The 25,050-nt window shown below is 39.1% G+C and overlaps 1 protein-coding gene across 9 annotated transcripts in view; it reads right to left on the reverse strand.

Moving 5' to 3' along the window:
• Nucleotides 1-25,050, reverse strand: part of ERCC5 (ERCC excision repair 5, endonuclease) — a 266,206-nt gene that overhangs the window by 76,532 nt on the left and 164,624 nt on the right. For 2 of the 9 annotated variants that reach the window (XR_009005893.1, XR_009005891.1), the window contains one exon: nt 10,077-10,872. The exons of 2 other annotated variants lie outside the window; for them this stretch is intronic. The gene's annotated coding sequence lies outside the window, so the exon portion shown is untranslated. Of the gene's footprint in view, nt 1-10,076; nt 12,542-25,050 lie in introns of those variants that run through there. 5 more of the 9 variants (XR_009005886.1, XR_009005885.1, XR_009005892.1 and 2 more) reach the window with 4 other exon arrangements.

Genomic DNA, 25,050 nt, shown 5'->3' on the forward strand with positions numbered 1-25,050 from the left:
ACAATGGCCCTTGCTTTGCCAGTTAGGAAACTCGAAGGGCATTTTTCCATGAAATAGATGAGCAAAATCTGTAGCACCAGGGTTTTAAAAAATATAGTTAAAAATGTGATAATGTAAAAAGCACATTACAAAAACAATTAATCTAGAATATATAAAGACTCTTACAACCCAATAATAAGAAGGAAAAGGACGATTAAAAATGAGCAAAATATCTGAACAGATTCTTGAGCAAACAGCAATAAAGCAAATAAGCACATGGCCATGGCAAACAAATACGTGAAACGATGCTCAACACCATGAAGAGTTAGATAACTTCAAATCAAAACCACAATGAGGTACCACCGCATCCCAATAAAATAGCTAAAATTTTAAAATTACTGATGATAGCAAGTATTGCTGAGGATATAAACAGTAACACTCCACACTTGATCTTAGCCAAAAGGCCGAGAAGCGATTACAGTAACACTCAGAGATTGCTGGCGGTAGGGTCACTTCAAAACCAGTTTGCAACTACAAATAGAACTACCATACGACCCAGCAATCCCACTACTGGGCATATACCCTGAGAAAACCATAGGTCAAAAAGAGTCATGTACCAAAATGTTCATTGCAGCTCTATTTACAATAGCCAGGACATGGAAGCAACCTAAATGTCCATCGACAGATGAATGGATAAAGAAGATGTGGCACATATATACAATGGAATATTACTCAGCCATAAAAAGAAATGAAATGGAGGTATTTGTAATGAGGTGGATGGAGTTAGAGTCTGTCATACAGAGTGAAGTAAGTCAGAAAGAGAAAAACAAATACAGTATGCTAACACATATATATGGAATCTAAGGGAAAAAAAAAAAAGGCCATGAAGAACCTAGTGGCAAGACGGGAATAAAGACACAGACCTACTAGAGAATGGACTTGAGGATATGGGGAGGGGGTGGGGTGAGATGTGACAGGGTAAGAGAGTGTCATGGACATATATACACTACCAAATGTAAAATAGATAGCTAGTGGGAAGCAGCCGCATAGCACAGGGATATCAGCTCGGTGCTTTGTGACCACCTAGAGGGGTGGGATGGGGAGGGTGGGAGGGAGGGAGATGCAAGAGGGAAGAGAAATGGGAACATATTGTATATGTATAACAGATTCACTTTGTTATAAAGCAGATGCTAACACACTATTGTAAGGCAATTATACTTCAATAAAGATGTTTGGAAAAAAAAAAAAAAAAAAAGAATCCACCTGCCAATGAAGGGGACACGGGTTCGAGCCCTGGTCCAGGAAGATCCCACATGCTGCGGGGCAACTAAGCCTGTGCGACACAACTACTGAGCCTGCGCTCGAAAGCCCGACAGCCACAACTACTGAGCCTGCGCGCCTAGAGCCTGTGCTCCACAACAAGAGAAGACACCGCAACGAAGAGTAGCCCCCATTCGCCACAACTAGAGAAAGCCCGCGCTCAGCAACAAAGACCCAATGCAGCCAAAAATAAATAAATAAAATAAATATTTTTAAAAATGTAAAATATTAAAAAAAAAAAAAAAAAAAAAAAAAAAAAAAAAACCAGTTTGCAGTGTTTTATAAAGTTAAACGCATACTAACTGTATAACCCAGCAATCCCACTCCGAGGTTTTTACCCAGATACTAGAAGTAAAACATAGTAACAGAAAGATCAGAGGCCAGAAACCTGTAGGACGCATGGATTGCCACAGGAATGAGGGAACATTTTGTGGAGGTGGAGATGTTCTGTATCATGATGGTGGTGGTTACACAACCTTAAAACATTTGTCAAAATGCACGGAACTGTACACGTAAAACTGGTGAATTTTATTCTATGTAAATTACACCATTAATAAAACTGATTAGAAATGTTATTGGCCAAAATGAAGCAGGTAAATTTATTCCATTCCCAATCCTCTCTGAGAATATTGAGTTAAATTTGAAGCCTATAAGTGAACGAGTAATAGGCTCTAAGAGCTATTCGATAAGGCTAGTCAAGCCTTCTGCAGTCTATTTCCTAGAAATTGAAACAGTGAATAGCGCAAGTTTCAGAGACATTTTGAAAACCAGGTATTTCCAATTCTTTGCTTTCAACAAAACTGAGAGGATCTGGTCAAGTTGTCAATCTTGCATAGTTTCCTTGATAGATCGCTGTGATTTCTTTGGCAGGTAACTTGGAAGGAGTTCAGATTCGAGGGACAATAATACATACCAAAGTCCTTTCACTGTTGTCTCTCTCTTTATGTGAAACAAGGTTGATCAGCACTTAAATCCATTTTTTTAAATTTTTTTTTAAAAAAAGGAGCAAAGTGGATGCTGAACCCTATCTCAGTCAAACAACAACAACGAGAGTTTACCTGGCGCTATTGTGTTCCAGGTTTTCTTTAACTTCCACGCTACGTGAGCTGGTTTCGTCTTCACAGCAATCCTAAGGCACAAGTAATATTTTTTCCCTTTTACAGAAGAGGAAATTTACGCACAGAGAGTTCAGCAACTTTCTCAATATCACACAGCCGGCAAGTGGCAAAACTTGAACTCAAGAAACCCAGCTCCACATTCTGTGCTGTTGACCACATTGCTAACCTACATCATATTCATCCACAGATACATGGAATCTCACAGTTTTCACAAATTCATTAGATTAGGATAATACTCTTCAGTGGAAATGAAATTAAAATATAAATTCAAGTAGAAAGAAAAACAATGTGAAATTCCCAAATATGAACACAGAACTTGTCCATATTTTTTTCCTTTTTAAACAGCTTTATTGAGATATAATTTATTTACCATACAATTCATCCATTTAAAATATACAGTTTTATGATTTTTAGTATATTTACAGACAAGTGAAGTTATCTCCATATTTTGAAACAATTTCACCACTTCGAAAATAAACATTATGCATTTTATCTGTCACCCACCTCTTCCTTCATCCCTCCCAGCCATAAGCAAACGCTTAATCTACTTTTTTGTCTCCATAGATTTCCTTATTCTAGATTTTCATATGAATTAAGTCAGGTAATATTTAGATTTTTTTATGATGGTTTCCTTTCACTTAGCATAATGTTTTCAAGGTTATCCAACCTTCCACATATACCAATACTTTGTTCCTTTTTAATGGCCAGATAATATTCTATTGCATGGATACCCCAAATTTTATTTATCCAGTCATTTGGTTGAATGTCAATTGAAGGCAGAACTTGTCCATATTTTTTTTAATTGACAATGGGTATCATGCCTATGATGTATGCAAATTCCAATGGATACATTTAAAAGTGATGTAACAATTTAGTTTAAAAAGTTCAGTATTTACAAAATTGTGTTTGCAACTATAGTCAGAAATTGAATTTGTAATTATTTAATCTTATGATGACAAATGGCAAATAGCACCTAAAAATGTATAAGGTATTCATAGGTTTTAAAAGTTATTTGGGGGGTATGAAATCTAGTTGTTGTTTTTTTAATTCTAGTGTTCTAGCCTTCTATTAACTTGCTAAGTATTGCATTTAAAAGCCTGGTCAGTGTTATAGAGATGGTAGGGGAAGCTGAAGAAAGATCGTTTTTTCTGCGAATAAAATAATACAGACACAAACACACACACACAGGCACACACACATATAGTGCAAAAAGTAATTAAAAAGATAGTATCATTATTCAAAATTAAAATAGTGGCTTGGGATGTTTAAACACAAAGATTACTTGCATGTTGGACCAGCAGGGTTTTCAGCTAACTTATTGATGTTCATTCATTATATTGAATTATATTGATGTTCACTTCATTATAAAAGTTCTTAAGTCACCATGGTTACATCATTCTCTAACCAGGATAATTTAACAGAATAGCTTTTCAAAAATAACAAACATGATTCAGTCCTTCTGCTACTGTGGATTTAATGACTTTTTTGCAAGTAGTCTCTTGGAACTAAGGAACGTTATAATGGCTACTAAATGTCTATCCTTTAAAGGAATCAGTAAGGACAATACAGATATTCATTAAGGACAAAATGAAACAGCAAGGGGCTTCCCTGGTGGCACAGTGGTTGAGAGTCTGCCTGTCGGTGCAGGGGACACGGGTTCGAGCTCTGGTCTGGGAAGATCCCACATGCCGCGGAGCGGCTAAGCCCGTGAGCTGCAACTACTGAGCCTGCGCGTCTGGAGCCTGTGCTCCGCAGCAAGAGAGGCCGCGACAGTGAGAGGCCCGCGCACCGCGATGAAGAGTGGCCCCCGCTCGCCGCAACTGGAGAAAGCCCTCGCACAGAAACGAGGACCCAACACAGCCATAAATAAATAAATAACTAAATAAAATTAAAAAAAAAAAAAAGAAACAGCAAGGTGGACAGGGTTATGAAATAACGTTAAGTGAAAAAATAAATTAGTATTTAATTATCTTTACACTGAAGTACATGCAAATGATACGGGTCAAAAGGAAAATGGAAACATGAAAACTGTTTAAGGAAATGGAAGTGAGAGATGATTTTTCAGTATATTTCTTTATTAGCATATAATATGTGAGAACCAAATAAACTCAAGAGAGAAAGAAAGAAACATTAAGAATCGCCTCGAGGGATAACCTGGGTTCGCACATGTCAATATACGGATCTGGGTGAATGTGGCTGGAGGGGGAGAAATACACGCCTCTACTGGTTTTAACATCTCCTGCCGCCTGTGCCTTTTCTCTTCCCAGCAGGTCCCCATAAGTCTCTGTTCCTAACCAGTGGAGCACAGGCTCTCCAGGTGTGGCCAACACTGTCGTCTGGTTAACCCAACACCCATTTCCGATTCCCTTCTCCCGTCCACCCCCTCAACTAAAAACTCATGCTTCCACTTTTATTTGCAGCTAGGTGGCCATATGCCACAGTTCTAGACAATTACATGTAAGCAGAAATGTCCAGGGAGATTGTAGTAAAGCCTTTGGTAATTTTTTATTGATGTTGCTGTGAGGTAGCAGACGCATCCGGCATTGCTCTTTCTTCCACATCCTTCTGCCTTCAAGACAAATGGGTGCCCGATGCCGCTCTAGTGACTAGGAGGGAACAAACAGGGAGCTGCACAGACACCGGCCCTAGGACCGCTGAGCCACTGAACCAATGCCAGCATCCACCTGCCTCCGGACTTACTGATATCTGAGAAGAATAAAACCTACTTTTTAAAGCTGCTGTTACACTGACATGTTATTACTTGCAACTAGAAGCATTCCTAACGTATAGACCTGGTAGTTACTGTAAGTGGAGCTGTCTTGGGTATGACTTCCACACAAACATCTGAGGATATAGTGATGGTAGACAAGAAGAGGCTGAAAGTCGTAGGGGGACAGTCAAGACAAAGTTTCTCCAAATACAATTTTTCTCGGGGCACAACAAGGTGACAAGTTCTGTAAAGGCAATGAATTTTTTTTTTTTTGGCCTCACCGCGAGGCTTGCAGGATCTTAGTTCCCCAACCAGGTATCGAGCCCAGGACCCTGTCAGTGACAGCACTGAGTCCTAACCCCTGGACCACCAGAGAATTCCCAGTAAAGGCAATGACTATAACATTTAGTTTGCCTATCTCTTATCACAAAAGAAGCTCAGTACATATCTGTGAAATTGAATACATTGGCCCTGAATCAGATTATGGAAAATGTTGCACATTTTCAAGCCAAAAGAATCTCCCCATAGGCTTAAAATTACAAGTAATAAACACGGAAGTTACAGATATAAGGACTAGGAATGTTTTGTATTATTTCCAAGTAGCTACTGCCAAGCTATGTGTTGGAATATTTCACTTTGTACTACATAGCACAATTATAATTTTGATTAATTCTTCCCAGACCATGCAAATTTCTTTAAAGTATATTTACACTGTTCATTGGCTCTAATGTAAACAAAAGTCCTACCCTACAGTGATTGGATGGGATTAGAAAGACAAAACAAAAATTCAAATTATATAATTCTAATGTGCAGTATAGCATTTAAAGCTTTCAGATACATACTTATTACATTGGGTTTCCAACTGCACATAGAGTCATGACTCAGACGGTTCTTTTTTTGAGTAAATATGCATTAGGTGCAATTTTAAGCACTCATTATTAACTCAGCCAACCAGAACAAACCCATTAACAGTGAGCTTATCTGGTTTATCAAGTGAATCTAGACTAGGTTCTTAGGAATATGCTTAAGTGTTATATTTATTCATTAGACCTCGCTAGAATCACAAAGTAACATATTCATTATGCCAGGGATTTTTAATGGACTGTTGCAAATGATGTTCTCCAAAATGCTGAAGTGATATAATACGATTAACTTTATAAGCCTGGTGTTAATTCTCATGATGTAAAGGGCCATGAATGAATCACCAACATTATAAAGAATTTTGTTACCTTTGGTCTCTAAGCTCCCTATATGATGTCTTCCCAAACTTCCAACCCCCAGTCTCCATTCACCTTAGAAACTTTGATCTCTTTCTTCTTTACCTGGAGATTCTACGGTTGAACCTGAGAAATTTCCTGAAAGCTGATGCTTCCCCCAGACCACCAGCCAAGGTCCACTGCTTGGGGCTTCTCCTAAATCCAGGCTCCATTGATTTAGAGCCTGAGGAGGTGAGAATAGAATCACTTCTCCAGCATGAACTGGTATCTCTTAAAAAAAAAATCATTTTATCTTACATAGCACATACCACATCGACCAAAATGCTGAAAATGATTTAATTTTCAGATTTGATGATCTCCTTATTATTCTCTACCCATAGATTTTATATCTGCAGTATCACTTGGCACTTCCCAAAGGCTTATTTGGTTAGTTTTCTTTCTCCTTCCCCGAGTCTCATAAATAGGTAGGGTTTGATGAAGATTCATTGAATAACGGCTATTTTAAAGTACTATAGATCTTTAAAACACTCAAAGTGTCTTTCTTTCTTTTTCATGCCACCTGGCCAAAAGTTTTCTTATTCTTGTGTTTCAAAAAGTCATTAGTCCTACAACATATTATTTCATAACTCACGAAATACACATTGGTTCCACACGTAAGTATCAGCAGCTCACTTGTAGTTACACCTTCCTGTTCCTACCTAGTGTTTCCAGGCTCACAGACATTTACCTAAGGCTCACACGTCACACTTCGCTGAATTACAAAATGCTTGGAAAGACCTTCAATGATGAGGGCAATTACCAAAGGGCACACTGCGATTATGCCTGTGTGTGTGCATTCTTGCACTCACACACATTTCGTGTGTCTAATTAGTGCCAACAGGATCCTGATATTTACAGGGAAGATGTTTTCCATGAGAAACAACCCTATGCTTGCAAAGGTAGGATGCATCTCTGCAAAGGAGAGACCTTTGACTATAACGTTAGCGTGTGTTGTCCGTCTTCTGAACCTTGCTTGCCTTTGTTTATTGCACTCATTTCTGACAATTCAGAAAAGGCCATGTCTAGCAGTTAACATCTACTCAGCAGCTTCATTTCCTGAGCAAACGTGCCTTAAGGACCCTGCCCCACCTCTTCTACAACTCCCTTCTTCAAGGACTTGAGCATTTTATAGACTTGTAAAAAACTGTGTGATATCAGATGATGACGATATACATCTGTCATATACCTAAAGTTCTGTTCCTTCCACACTCCACCTTATCTCTTTTTTTATAACTCTATTTTATTGTTATTGGGATTACTGAATCATAAACCTAAGAAGAAAAATGTTCCATTTAAAAATATCTTTTATACAATTTGGGGATTACACACATACTTTGAAGCTTCATCACATATTGCACAGCAGTTCTTTAAAATGTCTATGTTGTATCACACAGCATGAGAGTATTTCAACCTCTCTTGCATTTTGCACCCCCCCCCCCCAATATATAACTTCCATGTGGTCAGGGACATTTATACTCAATCCTACATAACCTTGGCACCTAATATAGTGCCTAGCTCATAATAGGGGCTCAATGATATTTGTTATACAGAAGTATGAAAATCTATTGTTGAAAATATTGACACGTGAAACATTTTTCTTCTCCCATTTTCTTCCAATTATAAATCTCCTTATAAATCTTCCCATCTTTCAATAATCCCTTATACCAATCCCTTATACCATTATACCAATAATCCCTTATACCATAATCCCTTATACCATATATAGTACTTTAAAATAAAATCCCTTATACCATCCCTTATAAATCTTCCCATCTTTCAATAATCCCTTATACCATCTGTGACCATCTCCATTATTTACTTCTTGGCTCTATGCTCTTCAACTACAGTATAAGTACAGTCATCCCTCGATATCCATGGGATATCTGGATATCCAAAACCCCCAGAGATATCAAACTCAGGATGCTCAAGTCTCATATAAAATGTGGTAGTATTTGCATATAATCTATGCACATCTTCCCCTGTACTTTAAGTCATCTCTAGATTATTTATAATACCTAGTACAATGTAAATGCCATGTTAATAGTTGTAAATACAATGTAAATGCTATGTTAATAGTTGCTGATGTGCAGCCAATTCAAGTTTCGCTTTTTGGAAATTTCTGGAATTTTTTTTTCCGAATATTTTTGATCTAAGGTTGCTTGAGTCCTTGGATGTGGAACCTGCAGATATGGAGATCCAACTATAATGCGTCACATTAAAATAGATTCAATGGTTTAACTTTACACTGTTAATGACATATATCCAGCCTTGATCTCTCATTTCAGCTCTAGTCCTGTAACTCTAATTGCATGTAGGGCATTGCTACTTTAAAGTAACATCTATCCTCTTTGTACCAACGTTGTATCCACTTACCTAATTTCATTTTTCCTATCAATAGCATTCTCCAAGTCAGCCCAGCTTGAAAATCTGGAGGCATCTTTTCCTCTTCCCTTTCCTTTATCTCCTATAGCCAACCAGTTAAAATGACGGGTCCAGTATGAGTTCAAAAAGCCTCCTAAATCCAGCCCCTCCTCCTTGCTTTCATCTCCATACTCCAATACTGGTCCTCATTTTCTCATATCTGGACAACTTCATTAGCCTCTTGGTTTCCCTTCCTCCAGTTTCTCTTCCCACTGAATACCCGTCCACCCAGCCTTTGACAGCATCTCCAACAAATATTAGGAGTCGACTACGATTTGTTCAATGAATGAATGGAAGAATGGATTCATGAATAAATGCTCTATTATATAAAGTGCCTTAGATCTTTAGTTCATTGTAGTCTACAATCTGACTCTAACTTTTGTCTACTATTTCCAAACTACCCACCATCCCAGGTAGCTTTCCCTAAGCAGGCCAGAATCAAGTTTCTCTGGCTTTAAAAAGCACCCATCCCTCTTTACACATGCAAACTTTGCCCCAAACCTCCATGAATAGATGTCTAGAATGACTTGTGCCCCTCACTAGCCGTCCATATTCTCTGAATTCCTATAACATCCCCTATACAATAGTGATAAATTTTGGCATTCTATCTGCAATGACACTTCACTATTTCTTTCCCATATGTCTTTTTTCTTCAGCTAGATTTACATAATCTTGGAAGACGGATGCTATGTCTTAAGGTCTTTGCTCAACTGACTATGATGATTTAAAGGACTATGCATTTCTTTAACTCTCAACAGGCTTCATTTTACCTTTGTAAGTATACAAAGGTATACTTCCTGCAAAGAATAAAAAGGAAGCAAACTTTAAAGCAAAAAAAAAAAAAAAAAAAAAATCTATACATAACAGGCTCCTGAAAGGAGAGGAAACCACATGTTCTACACCAATTAATTAACATGGAGCATATAACTCAAGAGACCTTTATAAGTAGAACTTCCTAAAGGCTTCCATCTACAGCCATGAAACTGAGAAAAAGAAAAGAAAATCAGAATTAGAAGCAGAATATTTTATTGTTTTTATTATTGTTTTCTGAAATGCCCAAATTAACTTACTATTTATTAGCAGTAGGATGAAATGGGAAATATATATATATAAACTTATTCCTGTTGTTGTGGAATAACTATCTAGAGAAATTTATTTAATGTGATGGTTTTCTATTGCTTAAGAATAACAAACTGTACAACCTGTTTTTTAAAAGCATCCAGTAATAGTAAAGTCAAAAGACAGAGAATAAACAGAGACAGAAATCAGATATCAAAGAAAGTACAATATAATTTTATTAAGGATGTTGTTCTTACAACTCAAAAGTTGAAAATGCTCTTATCGGATAAGTTTCAAAGATAAGAAGAATAACTGAAGATAAGAGTTTATTTTTGACCCTCCAAGGACTAGCAGGCATTTCGTAAAGTATTAAAAATAATAAAGGAAATAACTCACATTTTTTGGCCTCAGGAAATACCCTGCTGTTTATGGAAATAATTCCCCAATCTTTATCCCTTGTTTTTTCAGATAATTATTTCAGTATTCATTTAGCTTTGTTGCTTAATAATAAGAGTTTCAGGGGAAAGATTCTAGACAAAAGGACTAATATGTAAACAGAGCAACCCCAGGCCATTCTGTGAGGTGAATTGTGCATCTTCTCTTCCCCTTGCATTCTGCTTCCTCTTCCTACCAGGTGCTCACCGTGGGTCATTAGAAGTTTCTAGTCTTATCTGGCATTCCTTCCCCAGAAAACTTATTCTCCAATAAGGCCGACCCTCTTCAATATTTTACCATCACTCCTCATATACACTTGACTCCACACCTTAATGTGAACCATTTCTGTAGCCTCTGACACCTTCTCCTCGCCTCTCCAGATATCCAAGTTTCGTCATCCTTGGAGGTTCCACTCGAGTCTCACCTCCTCTGTGGAGTCCTCCCTGATCACATCAGGGTCTTCAGAAATGCAGCAGAGCTGCAACATTCATACAAATGCTGTATCTTCTCTCCTCAAGTAGGTTTGCCTGTCCTGGTGGAATGATACTGTCGACGAAAATAATCAGTCAACAATCTATAATAGGAATAGACAGACAGGAGTTTTATTTCAGCCAAGCTGAGGACTATAGCCCGGAAGCCAGCCTCTCATATAACTCTGAGGAACTGCTCCAGGGAAGCACGGTTTCAGCACAGTTTTACGTCTTGTCAGAACAAATAACACCAAACAAGTCAGAGATACATTCCTTCAATGTTTCAGCAAAACAGATCAGCACCTACACAGTGAGTCAGGATGGCCTTGGCCCCGGGGAAGGGAGTCATCATGGAAGGAGTCCCGGCCTTGGCATCCCAGGAAGGAAGGCATTTGATCTTCATTTTTAACATGGACATTTTTTTACCTCTGGTCAATGCGCCCTTTCTTTTAATAATTCCAGCAGATGTACAATGTGCGTTTGATAGGCCACAAACAGGCTGTTTTAGTTAGCATAAAGTTCAAGTTAACTCATGTATAAGCCAGAAAGACTTCCCCATACTTCAATACGTGAACATTTCTTTTATCAATATCATGTTTTATGCTTCAAAAGACAAGTGATTGGGGCCCAAAACGTGAGCCTACCTTGTTTAAAATGCCTACCTCTTAAGTCTTCACATCTTGTTTACTGCCTTCTATTTTGGTGAGTTTTTGTGGAAACATGTCTTATCTCCCCTGACAATAGGAGAAGCAACTTAAGAGCAGAGCTATGTCTGATATTGTACGATTCAACCACCAATATGAGCAGTATCATATACGGACTAAGAAATAACTGGGATCTCGGGAAATATCTGTTGAATAAATGTAACATAGTGGTTTAGAGTTCGAGCACCTGGAATCTAAGTATGGTTCTGTCACTTACTACCAGTGCAGTGTGACCCGGGGGTTGTTATTTATCCTCTACCAGCCTCAGCGGCTGCATCTGTGAAACATGACAGCATCAGCAATTTTCGGTACTGTTTTGGGTATTCGCAGGGTTGTGGTGCTTTTAGCAGTCTCCTTCCATCCATAACTGGGAGAACGGCCATGTCTGCGGTGAGAGACAATGCTTTATTTAAGAAATTTTAACTATCCCATTAAACTCTCTGCAGAAAATTTACTGACTCTTATCACAGTATTTTTCTGAAGTTTTCCTTCCAAACTCATAAAAGTATGGGAAAGCAATAAAAAAAAAAGGAAACATTTATATGTTCACTCTTAATAACCCAAACAAATGATACTGCAAAAGTCTTTGCTGTCAAATATCACTTTGTAATCCTCTAGTGGTGTCCAACCTCAGTTAGGAGCGATAGGCTGAATTCTAGAGACGGTTTTGTGTGGTTCATTGCAGTCTTGGTGGAAGTCTTTAACCCAGGACACTCACTTCAGTGAAAAGTTCAAAATCACCTTCAGTCATTTCACACATAACAACACGTACTTGCTGTGTGCTATTGTGGCTTGGCTGCAGCATGGAGCTACACCAGAAATGGATCTGAGCCTCCAAGTGGCAGGCTTCTGGAAAGTTAACATTTGCTTACCTGCGTGACTCTCTGATTCTCACATGCCAAAACAATTAAAGAAGCAGGAGTGGGTTAAAAAGTGTCCATTTTTTTTTTTCTTTCTAAGTCATTGCACACAATTCCTCTGCATAATTTGTTTTCCATTTTGCAGACTTCAACATCTTGTTTACCACCGCTCAGATGGACTCTTTCTATTTGGAAAAGGTTCTGAGTTCCTGTGAATTGATTAAGAGTGAGATTTTGAAATATAAACGGTAGGCATTATTCAGTAAAAGAGGCATTGCCGATCCATCGTGAGTGTGTGCGATGAGGCACGTGCCCAGGAAGTGAGCTGACTCTGGACCTCTCATTCAGCGGAGCATTACTTATCTCTTGTGCAAACCTTGTCTTCCGGGCATTGTGCTCGGCATTGGGAGTAGATCGATTTCCTTGCTTTAGGATCCCATATATTGTCTTTTGTATTTGCAATTTGTAATTAAGATGGTCTGATTAGCAAATCAAAGAGAGAAACGTTACCGTTCCAGAAGATCCATCTGAACACAAGAAAGAGTTTAAAAATCAACCTCTCAACAATGTGATATGGTCAAATTAACTTCCTGGCCATGGTCTTTAAAGGTCTTCCATAAGAGCGCCTCTCCAACTTCATTATGTAACCCCCCGCACTCTTTCAAGCCATGAAATATATTATCTGAGCTAAAGTAAGTTAGTCATAGGCTCTGTGCTATAAATGCATACTCGATTTAGCCCTTTTAAACTTTTATTCCACTATTTTTTGCCATCCTCTCCCTCCTTGGAAAATACTTTTTTCTACTCTGTGTCTACCAAATCGAGACCGCTTTTCTCAAATTCAATCAAATAGAATCATTTCTTCTAGAAAATCCTTTTACGCCAAGTTTCAGTCACGATGTTCACTCGAATAAAGGACATTCCACTCAATCTCATACAGTATCTAGATTATTCTAAAATATAAGTGTAAATATGCATTTACTATGCACCTTGCACAGAGCAGCTGTATAATTAATATCTAATGAATGCATAAAATTTCCTTCAATTTCTCATCTCTCTGCATGAAGAGTCTTTCCAATATACCATCTATCTCTATTAGTGTGCATTTTGACACATCAACAGTTTTGTTACGAAGAGAAACCAATTACAAAGTTATAAAGACCATTAGAGATACTTTAAAAAAATGTGTGGGGTTTGTGTAAAGAGAAAAGTAAAGGTTTAGTCATGTAGTAGTATGAGCCATTTCAAAGGGGCCTTTGATTTTTAGAAGTGAGTCCTGGGAAACGTAGACTAAGACGAATAGAAGAGATGCTTAACAAGTTAGCCCCAGTTTTCTAAGAAAACACACACACACACGACGGGTCAAATCATAAATGGTGTCTTTTATCCAGAAATTTCAGTAGTGAATAGACAGATCCAGGAAATTTGCACAGAGAAAAATAGATTTCCACGTTAGTCACCCAATGGATGTAGATCAGCAAAACAGTTACAGTTCTAAGCTGGATTCCCAAAGGTCTCCTTGGCCAGAAATGGTGGAGGCCCATAGAAACTTCTCAAATTAGGCCAGAATCCTGGGACTGACCTGGCACAGAACCATAGGGAAGCTGGAACAGAAGCCAACATTGACCTCAGCATGAAACTGCCGAATACAAAACACCATCAAAATTTTAAGAGAATTACCCTTAACTACACAACAGTCAGAGGGGTGAGCAAGGATAAGAACGCATCTTTTTAACATACCTCTCCTGAGCTCAGAGCACTGGCTCTTGCCTAATATCTGACAATAGAAAATATTATTTCATCCATTTTGTGTCAGAATCAACCCCACGATAAGACCTTAAGTCAAAGCATGATAAGTGGTTGAGGCTATTTCTCACGTAGGCACAGCAATGCTGAGGAACATGAATGTTAAAAGGGAAAATAGCAGTTTGCAGGACCTAAACTGAGAAAACAGAATATTATTTATATAATATATATTATATAAATATATATAATATATATATGTGTGTATATATATATATAGCTTAACTTATTAAACTTGATGCTCCTTTCCATTGAATGCCTTATTAAAGGAATGGGAAAGAATCATTGCTTGGTTATTGGCCCCAAAATATAGTTTTCTGTCTAAGTGTATCTCAATACACGGTCACTTGAGACAGTGACTCAGAATTGGGTGCTGAAGGGATTTCAGCAGAGATGCCTTCTTTATGACTTTGCAATACAAACGTACAGGTTAATCAAATGCCATGAAATTTTTCCTTGCTAATCTATGCAGCCAACACTGTATTGGCGAGTAGCTGTTTAAATTTACAGCTTCCAAGCAGGGGAAGTTTGCTGACAGGTAGGACACAGACCGTCTTAGGAGGGAAACACCCGCGAAAGTAATTTTTTTCAAGTTCTTAACATCCTATGCCCCACCTCTGCAACCAGTCCCAGGAAATGCAGCTTTTGAGTCGTGATGCACAATCTATTGGCTTCAAACCCTGCGAGAAGTTGGATGGGAACCGTCTTCGGACTTAACTATATCCTCTGTCTACTGTGTGACTCTCAACACATGCTTTTTTGTGTGCATGTCCTCAGCTATCCCCTCTCAAGCATCCTGCTTCTGAGTCGGTGAGGCTAGGTTCAGGAACCCCACGTCCACCTTGCCCCAACCAAGTGGCTTCACTGTTGATCTTAACCAGTACTAATCAACTCAGCCCTTACATGTAAAGTAGACCAGACAGAAAGCAGCATGTCCTTGGTCATCTAATTACATTACCTTCAGCACATTCTGTTCTTTTTTTATATTTTTTTGATCTTTCACTCTTACTAAACTTAATAATTTAACACCATATCTGATTTTTTAAATTCTATGTATACACACAAAAAAAGGGAGACTTGAGGGACGAGGTCAGACACATAAAAGTGTGATCTCCCCAGTCAGAGCCAAATTCCTAAAGGGTGAGCCCATTAAATGGCCAAACAAAATAAGACACATTGCTAATTTCATTTTCAAAAAGTTCCCACGTGTAGGTTTATAAGGGCTTAGAGGGATGAGTTGCCCTCAATTGTGTCTTGTTTAATTTGGCCATTTAAAGGGCTGACTCTTTTCTAACTTGGCTCTGGTTGGAGATATCACACCTCTACATGTCGGAACTTGATCCTTAACTTGGCTTTTTCAGGGCCCATTAAATGTTTCTGATTTGGTATCACTCTAAAAGAATGTGTAAGTGGTTTCTTTGCACTAACGTCTGGACAGATTGGGGTCAAGTGTGATTTGTAGGTTTCCACTATTAAATTATTTCACACTCCCTCACCCCTGCCTAACAGCTGTAAGCTCCAAGTTCATCTTCTGTGTGGGAGGCCAAAATATTCTGAGATCAGACACTAAAGAAGTTGGATGTACACATTGCAGTTGCAACAAAACAAAAATGATAGATGGCTTTGTAGAATAAATGTGTTATCTTTACCAAGGGCTTCTCATTAACACCTTTTACTTGGAAAAAAATAAAGAGGAATTGCTTAATCCAGCAGATAGAAGGCAGAGATTATGTCCTTGTTTCTGTCCATTTCTTCACTTATTAAATGGAGAGACTACTATTTCTCACAGGATTATCTAGTGTATGATTTAGTGGGAAGAAACTCAAATGGGATAAACTCTGAATTCCTTCATGGAAATGCACTGTATTTGTTTCTTTCCCCAAGAAAGAATTAACTTCAGCCTACAGATACACATAAAACACTAGAAAACCTAAATTAAAATAATTTAGAAAGAAGATTCATGAAATGGAGTGAGGAATGAGTAGATGGGTCATGAATGTCAGAGGCAGAAAACAGCATTGGAATCCGGACTTACTAGCTTTCTAAGCCATTTCACCTCGCAGAGCCTCAATTTTCTTATGTGTAAAATAGAAACTATACTAATTTCTACCTCACTGGGTTTTTGACTCACATGAGACTGTAGACGTAAAAGTACTCTACAGAGTATAAATCCCAATAAGGTATTTCACTAACATTATAAAAGAAGTAGAGAATAACTGCTAAAATATGGTGAGAGTATAACTGTAAGGGTTCATAGAAAGGGGATAGAATTGAATCGAAGATTAGAAATGGGTTCTTTGGAGCAGGTGTAATTTGAGGCGGGCCTTGAGGATCAGTCTAATTTGAGAAAGTACAAGGGAGGAAGAAAGTCTTCTGGGTGACAGGAGTAGGAAGGAGGTTGGGGGAGAAGTGAGGCTGGAGGGCAGCAGATGCAAAAGCAGGTGACAGTCACAGCATGGGGAAAGGGTGCTCGTGGTGAGAACACTGGAGCTGAGGATGGGCACCCAGGAGGACAGAAATGAGTAAGAGTACTGTTGTGGACAGAATATTTGTGTCCTCCCCAAATTTGTTGAATCCCTGACTCCCAGTGTAATAGTATTTGGAGATGGAGTCTTTAGGAGATAATTAGGGTTAGAAGAGGTCAAGAGGGCAGGGCCCTGGTCTGATAGGATTAGAGCTTTGTAAGGACAGTCACTAATATTATAAAAGAATTAGGATACATACATACAATGGAATATTACTCAGCCATAAAAAAGGAATGAAATTGGGTCATTTGTAGAGACATGGATGGACCTAGAGAATGTCATACAGAGTGAAGTAAGTCAGAAAGAGAAAAACAAATAACGTATATTAACGTCTATATGTGGAATCTAGAAAAATGGTACAGGTGAACCGGTTTGCAAGGCAGAAATAGAGACGCAGATGTAGAGAACAAACGTATGGACACCAAAGGGGAAAAGCGAGGTGGGGGAGGATGAATTGGGAGATTGGGATTGACATATATACACTAATATGTATAAAATATATAACTAATAAGAACCTGCTGTATAAAAAAATAATAAAATAAAATTCAAAAGAAAAAGAATTAGGGAATAATTAAGAGGTCTTGAGTACACTCAGAGAGATAGGGTCTCCTACAAGCCAAGAGAAGAAACCTCAGAATAAAAACCTACCCTTCTGGCACCCTTGATCTTGGACTTCCCAGCCTCCAGAACCATTAGCAATAAATTTCACTTGATTAAGCGGCACCATCTATGGTATTTTGTCATAGCAGCCCAAGCTGGCTAAGACAGGCTCCAAATACGGAAAGCCTCAAAAAGCAGCCAGAGAGATGAGACTGAATACAGTGGGCTGTAGGTTCCTGAGAGGCATGACCAAATGAAAGGGGAGTCTTTGGAAGATGGTCTTGGTAATGGTGAGCAGGGTGAAACGGAAAGGAATGAGGCTGAAAGCAGAGAGATGAGAGTGTGATGAAAATCATTGGAAACAGCAGTGAGGGTGGAGAGACTGAATCAAATGGGCATTTGTAGGACTTAAACAACAGTATCCAGAGACTGGGAATAAAGGAGTGGGAAGAGTTAGCCTAAATCCTAACTTTGGCTCCCATCTTTTTGTAAAAAAATGGTTGAGGGGCTTGGAATGAGCAGGCTGAATTGCTCAAAATAAGAAACTCAATTATTATTACAATCCATCTCCTTCACTATTAATATAGAGCCCTAAGCCTTTGCTCATGGGTTGGCCAATCAAAGATCAGCTGCTAGAAGGACTACGCTCTGTTTGGCTTAGTTCCAAGTTTCCAAGAAAGTTGCTGCTACATCCCCCTGCGTCCACATCGAGAAAAGCAGGACCAGCCAAGCACTCCCTCCTTTATCTGATAAGTTTATTTGTAAATGAGTGAGCTAGCATTTGTGAATAATATGGAGCCCTGCAAAAACATTGCCACTCAAACACAAAAATTAGTATGCGGAGACACACAGCCATGATAACAAGTATTCATGGTCCATGGAACAGCTAACCTTTAAAAATTCAATGTTTTCCATCAGGAACTTCCAGGATCATAACTTGGAATTTCATTATTGGGCTGTCCATTAGTTATTCAAAGAATAAACTTATAATTTAGATATCTAAATCCTAAAAGTTTCGTGCTCAATAAAATTATCTTAATAGATATTATCTCAAATTTATAAAGTTGCTTCTTTCCTTCTGAGAGTCTATCTTTTTGTTATAGTCATTCAAAATGTTCCAGAGATGTAAGCGGAAGAAAATATGACATCAGACCAAAGAAATTATTTTAGACATTTCTTCATTACTAAAAACTTGTGAATTGTTCATAGATAGATAGATAGATAGGAAGAGATTATAGATATAGATATATAGAATCTAATTCAGAACATTAGAACTAGCAATAATTTTACAGGTCATCTAATGTAATGCTTTTATTTAACAGGTGAAACCACTGAGACCCAAGCTCGTACAGACATACCTCATTTTATTGCACTTTGCTTTATTGCAGTTCACAGACACTGTGTTTTCTACAAATTGAAAGTCTGTGGCAAACCCCCCTGTGTCGAGCAAGTCTGTGGGCGCCATTTTTTCAATAGCATTTTCTCACTTAGTGTCTCTGTGTCACATTTTGGTAATTCTTACAATATTTCAAACTTTTCCATTTGTATTATATTTATTATGGAGATCTGTGACCAGTGATCTTTGATGTTACTATTGCAAAAAGATTACAATTCGCTGAAGGCTCAAATGATGGTTAACATTTTTTAACAATAAAGTAATTTTTAATTAAGAGATACATACATTTTTTAGGGGGTAAGGGGAGGAGGGATAAACTGGGAGATTGGGACTGACCTGTACACACGACTATATATAAAATAGATAACTAATAAGTACCTATTGTGTAGCACAGGGAACTCTACTCAGTACTCGGTTATGACCTATATGGCGAAAGAAGCTAAAAAAGAGTGGATATATGTATATGTATAACTGATTCATTTTGCTGTACAGCAGAAACTAATACATTATAAATCAAGTGTACTACAATAAAAATTAATTTTAAAAAGATACGTACATTTGAAATAAGGCCATTGCACACTTAATAGACTACAGTATAGTGTAAACATAACTTTTATGTGCATTGGGGAGCCAAAACTTTTGTGTGACTCGCTTTATTGCGATATTCCTTTACTGTGATAGTCGCTTTATTGTTGTGGTCTGGAATCAAACGGGCAATATCTTCAAAGTCTGCCTGTATACAGTCCACGGTTTCCACATCCACAGATTCAACCAACCAAAGATCGAAAAAAAAATTTTTTTTAATTCCAGAAATTTCCAAGAAGTAAAACTTGAGTTTGCCCTATACTGGCAACCATTTACATACCATTTACACTGTATTAGGTATTATTAAGTAATCTAGGGATAATTTAAAGTACTCAGGAGGATTGCATAGGTTACATGCAAATACCACACCATTTTATGTAAGGGACTTAAGCATCCTCAGATTTTGGTATCCTCTGGGGGTCCTGGAACCAATACCCGTGGATACTGAGGGACCACTGTGTTCACATTTCACAAAGAAAAAAAAACTGAGGCAAGAGAGTTAAAATAATTGAGCAAGATCATCTCTTGGGTGAGTGGCCACGCTCGGACTAAAGCACATGTCTGGGATTCAGAACCTGTCCTTTCCAAAGCCCAAACTCATGATCTTTTCATTTTATCATCCTGCCGGCGTATCTTCTTCCCAGCCTGTAATCCAGGAGGCAACGTTCAGAACCCAAAGCCATCCTAAGAGAACCAGAGGAAGTCACCCTGGGCCTAAAAACACCCAAGAGAGCCAGTCAATTTGGAGAAGATCCAAACTCATCCTTAACCAGGTCTTCTGAGATCTGATTTCTCATGCAGTTACTGAGTTGAGCTCAAAACCAGATCTGAACTGGAGTTCACAACAAATACATAACCCCTGTTTCCTTTGACCTGCCCTTCCCCTGGCTTCCCTTGGGAGGCTTGCCTTTTTGCCCTCTGAACTCTACCTACCCCCCTCCCATGTACCTTCTGCTTTAGAAGCACTCAGGTCCCCACTCTGAGCTCCATGAGTGCGGCCCCTCCCTCGTTTGAAATCAGAAGCTTGCTTTCCCACCTCTTCTCTCCCAGGTTCCTGATGTGGCAACCTAATTGTTACAAAACAGAATTTTCCAAACTGTTTCTCTAAACATACAGATAAACAGCTTTTCAAGTTCAAATCAGTTTTTCAAACTTGGTTGACTATATTCCCTTCTTGGGAATTCACTCTACACATATTAAAGCTTTGGGGAAATTCATAGCTAAAAATAGAAGAAAGAGAAGAAAAAGAGATGGAGGAGGAGGAAGAGGAGGAAAAGGGGGGAGAAGAATTTGTTTCTATTTAACCCAGTGTTTGCCACGCTCATCTGACCGTAGACCTCTCTGTTTGCATAATTTCTCAAAAATAATATTCTGTGAAATGTGTTTTAGGAAAATTTGCATTAAAGTCTTTATGCCTGTAATTGGATTAGCATGTGACTTGTACCTGCTAATGTATTTGTGATTTAACTTAAACTTCCTAGAAATATACCTTAACCCAAAGGAACAATTCCCAGAGGGAGAATCTTATACAATTGACAGTCCCTTGAGGGAGCAGAAAGTGACAGTCTTTCCAGCCCCAGGAAATGTCATCAGGAAATGCAACCAGCCTAGCCCGGGTCCCCAGAGGCACCTCCATGCCTACTCCCACCATGAACACCTACCAGGGGTTCAGGAGTCATGGCGGTAGAGCTTTTTTGTTTTAATCACATTTTTCTACATAAAAGCATACAGATCTAAAAATCCCTGAGGAGAAAATTGAAACGACACGGTTTATCACAGTTTTCTTTCTGCAGCGTTTATTGAAAAAGGCATCATCACATGGAATCCTTTTGAATTGAGTTTTGATTTTGTAATTTTATTTATTCATGGTTTGCTGATGTCAAGGTGTTGTGAGAGCTTCAAATTCTATTTCAGATCCACCTAACTGTGCTTGAAAAGATCTAGGAAAACAGTTCCCACCGTGTGAATTATCTGCATTGTCTGTGCTCTAGGTAACGGCTCCCACAGCTTCCTGCAGGACTCATACCAAAGGGTGGTCTTCCCTCTCACCATCCTCTCAACAACTTGCTCCAACTGAGCCAAGTAAAGCCTGATTGACCCACCTCAGGAAGACCCATCTCCCCTCACTGATGCTCCACTACCTCTCTGGAAATGATGTTGCTTCAAACGTTTTCTTTAGAAACATTTCTTTAGAGTCTCTAAACGTTTAGAGTCTCTAAACATTTTCTTTAGAGTCAGTGATGGATTAACCAAAGCCCACACTAGCCTGTACTTCTGTTTCTCCTGCCCCTACATTTATTGTCCACTGTCTGAGCCTGTTGGTTACTCCATCTACTACTCATGTTCTACTGCAGCTGCAGCAGCAGGTGAGCTGGAGGATAAATAGAGAAAATTCCTTCTAAGGTAGCCTCATCTGCAGCCGTGGGACTGGAGACTGACAATGGCTTGTTGAAGCTTCAGACCAGCTCATGATTTTGTCTGTTTGCATCCTTCTCAGTCACCTAACATTCATTCATTCTTCAAAAGAAAAATGGGAGCTTCCCTGGTGGTGCAGTGGTTAAGAATCTGCCTGCCAATGCAGGGGACACAGGTTTGAGCCCTGATCCTGGAAGATACCACATGCCTCGGAGCAACTAAGCCCTCACCACAACTACTGAGCCTGTGCTCTAGAGCCCATGAGCCACAACTACTGAGCCCTCGTGCCACAACTACTGAAGCCTGTGCGCCTAGAGCCCATGCTCCGCAACAAGAGAAGCCACCGCAATGAGAAGCCCATGCACAACAACGAAGAGTAGCCCCTGCTCGCTGCAACTAGAGAAAGCCCGCACGCAGCAACGAAGACCCAATGCAGCCAAAAATAAATAAATAAAATAAATAAATTTATTTTTTTTAAAAAAAAGAAAAAGCTTTAAAAAAAAAAAGAGAGAGAAATGGAGGGCCTACTTTTCTCATGACGAGGGCATATGAAGAATCACAACCCGGGATTATTTCTCACCGAATTTGCAATGTAGCTGGGTGCACCACTTTATAACAAACAAAATGTTAAGGACACAGTTGCAAACAACAAGGCAAGCAATGTCTCAGGATGATCTTTTATTCAATACATTCACTTTATTTTTCCAGAAAAGCATTATTTAGCTCCTACTTTGTGCCAGGCAATATGCGCAGGGCTAGGTATGAATTAAACGAGAGTTTCTGCTGTCAAAGTGCTCACTGAAGGTCCAGGGAGAGAGGGAGAAAAATGAACCAGCACCTACACGACAGCATAGACTTCTACAAATGCTTTGAAGGAAGTATTTCAAGAGCGCTGTAGGAAAACAGAAAGTCCAGCCAAGGAGAGTCTAGAAAATAAGAAAGAGACCCTGAAGTGAGCTTTGAAGACAAGAAAATGTTTATCATGGGGATGAAAGAGAGCAAAGCATTTACGCCAGAGAGAGCAGGGAAATAAAGGCTCAGAAGTGAGAGAGAAACTGCTGAGCCCAGGGCCCTGGGTTGCTGGTCATGGAGCAAGCATTTGTGGCCCACTGGCATGCCAGGGAACAATGACAAGACAGGAGGCAGCTGCCCAACCATGGAGGGTCTGATGCATCCTACAAAGAAACCTGGACTCTCTCACCTTAGGGCAGTGGAGAGTCATAGCAGCATTTCAGACAAAGAAATCATATCATTTAATTTGAATATGACGAAGATGATTGCCGCAGCACTAGAGGGGTAATTGGAGTAGAGTTGGTGTGGAAACAGAGGGAGCTGTGCTCCCAGGACAGAGTGGCGAGGAATGTAGGGCGATCTCCCAAATTCCGGCTTCGAAGAATGAGGAGTTGAGGGTTCCATTCACTAAAATAGAACATGTCTGTAGAGGATTGAGTTTGGGCTGAGTAATTTCAGGTTGCCTATGGGGTATTCAAGTAGAGGTGTCCAGTAGGACGTTAAGGCTGGAGATTGAGGCTGGAGACCAATTTGAGTATTTTCTGGATGTAGGTGGCAGTGGACGCCATGTGGAAACAGGAGTTTGTCAAATGGTGTCAGATCATCCAAAGGAGATCACGAAAAAGGAGAGGAGCAGAAAGAGGCAAGAGGAACTCTAGGCAATGCTGACACCCACTAGGCAGGAAGGAAAAAGGAAATACAAAGCAGATGGGTAGTCCAGAAAGAGCTAGGGAACCAAGATGACAATGGTGTTACTGAGGTGGTTCGCCCACACTGCTAGCCTGAGTGAGAGGAGGGATTCCTCACATGGCGTAGGCAGCTGGGACCTCTAATTTTTGCAGGTTTCCCTGGGGACCAAGGGCACGACATCGGAGACCTAGCTCCTCTCATTTGTGTTCTGAATATCGGCATCTATCCTTTGCTCTGCTCTTTTGCTGGTTTGGTAATCAACCAATGTGAAAGCAATCTGATTCATCACCCTTATGCATCTGCAAACTGGGAACATTTCTGTGATTTTTCCAACCCCATTTCGTTATCACTTTCATTTTACAGATAAGGAAAAGGAGGCTCAGAGCGGTTGAGACTTCATTACTCACACAGGTAATAAGAATTAGCACCAGTACTAAACTCTCACGTGGCTTTAGATCCTACCATTTTTCATTGGATCCACTGGTTCTGATAACATTCCCCATTTGTACTCCTTTTGTCCTTTCCAATTCTTTCTTCCAAATGAATCCACATTGAAACTGGAGACTGTTCACACAATTTCACCTTGCCACCCTCTCATAAATGGGAATCTCATTGCACATTCTGAAAACACAGCTTATAAAAAACACAAATCAGTGAAGATATTTCGTTTCTGTGCTGTATCTGTCTCTGCTATTTGGGGAAAACAAAAATAAAAATAAAAATGAATGGATGAATGAAAACTTCAACAAATTTCAGTTAGGAAATAATGGCCTTAAGAATAATACTATTGATCACATTTTAAGTGGAAAGTACCCTGAAGGGGGTGGGCGATCAATCTAGGAGAATGTATACAAATGCTCTGCAAATAATACGCTAACAGAATTTTCATGACTATGTATCATATCCAGGAATAAGCCCCAGGAAACCCTAAAAGACAATTGGTCTAAAGGTTAATATTTTGAGAGTCAAGACCACTAAAATCCTGAGTAAAATACACTGTGAGAATGGGATGTTGTGTAAGATTAGGTCAGATTAAGGGGGGCTATCCTTGTTTAGTCAAGGAGCATAACTTTTTTTTAAAAGGTGGCAGAATGTGTCCCTGGTGATTTAAATTATTATGCTGCTATGAGGAAAGAAATTGGGTCAAAACTCATTATCAAGTGGCATTTCCACAAGTAGCGAGGGAATACTCTATTTCCTATCAGACATTACATCCAGAGTCTGGGTAGATTTCCTTTCTGAATCTGAGCCTAAAAACCTACTTCATTTCCTCACCTTTTCCCAGTATTTATAAGGATCCAAGTTTCAACAGTGACCATGAATAGCAGACAAACTACTCCAATTCCCTGCGCTGTAAAACTTATTTTTAAAAGTGACTTGTAAATTCAGCAGCTTGCATCAGTTTCTTCCTGTCAACGAATAATGGCCAACCATCCCCATTCCTTGGGACAGACAGAGAGAAACCTTCATAGCCAAAAACGATTTTTTTTTTATTTAGAATAAATCATTTTTGGCACAAATTTGCTTCCATTCCTTCCTCCCTGGAGGATCATTATGGAAAATTTAGTAGCCTGAACTTGCATTATCAGCTTTGGTTTTTGCTTTAGGGCCATAATTGTAAGTTACTGAGAGCATTAATTGTGGTGTACTTTTGTTCCCCTGGCATCTTTCTTCAGACAACTCTGGGCAATAC

The sequence above is a fragment of the Balaenoptera acutorostrata genome, chromosome 18 (genome assembly GCF_949987535.1).
Source record: "Balaenoptera acutorostrata chromosome 18, mBalAcu1.1, whole genome shotgun sequence".
Taxonomy (NCBI): Eukaryota; Metazoa; Chordata; class Mammalia; order Artiodactyla; family Balaenopteridae; genus Balaenoptera; species Balaenoptera acutorostrata.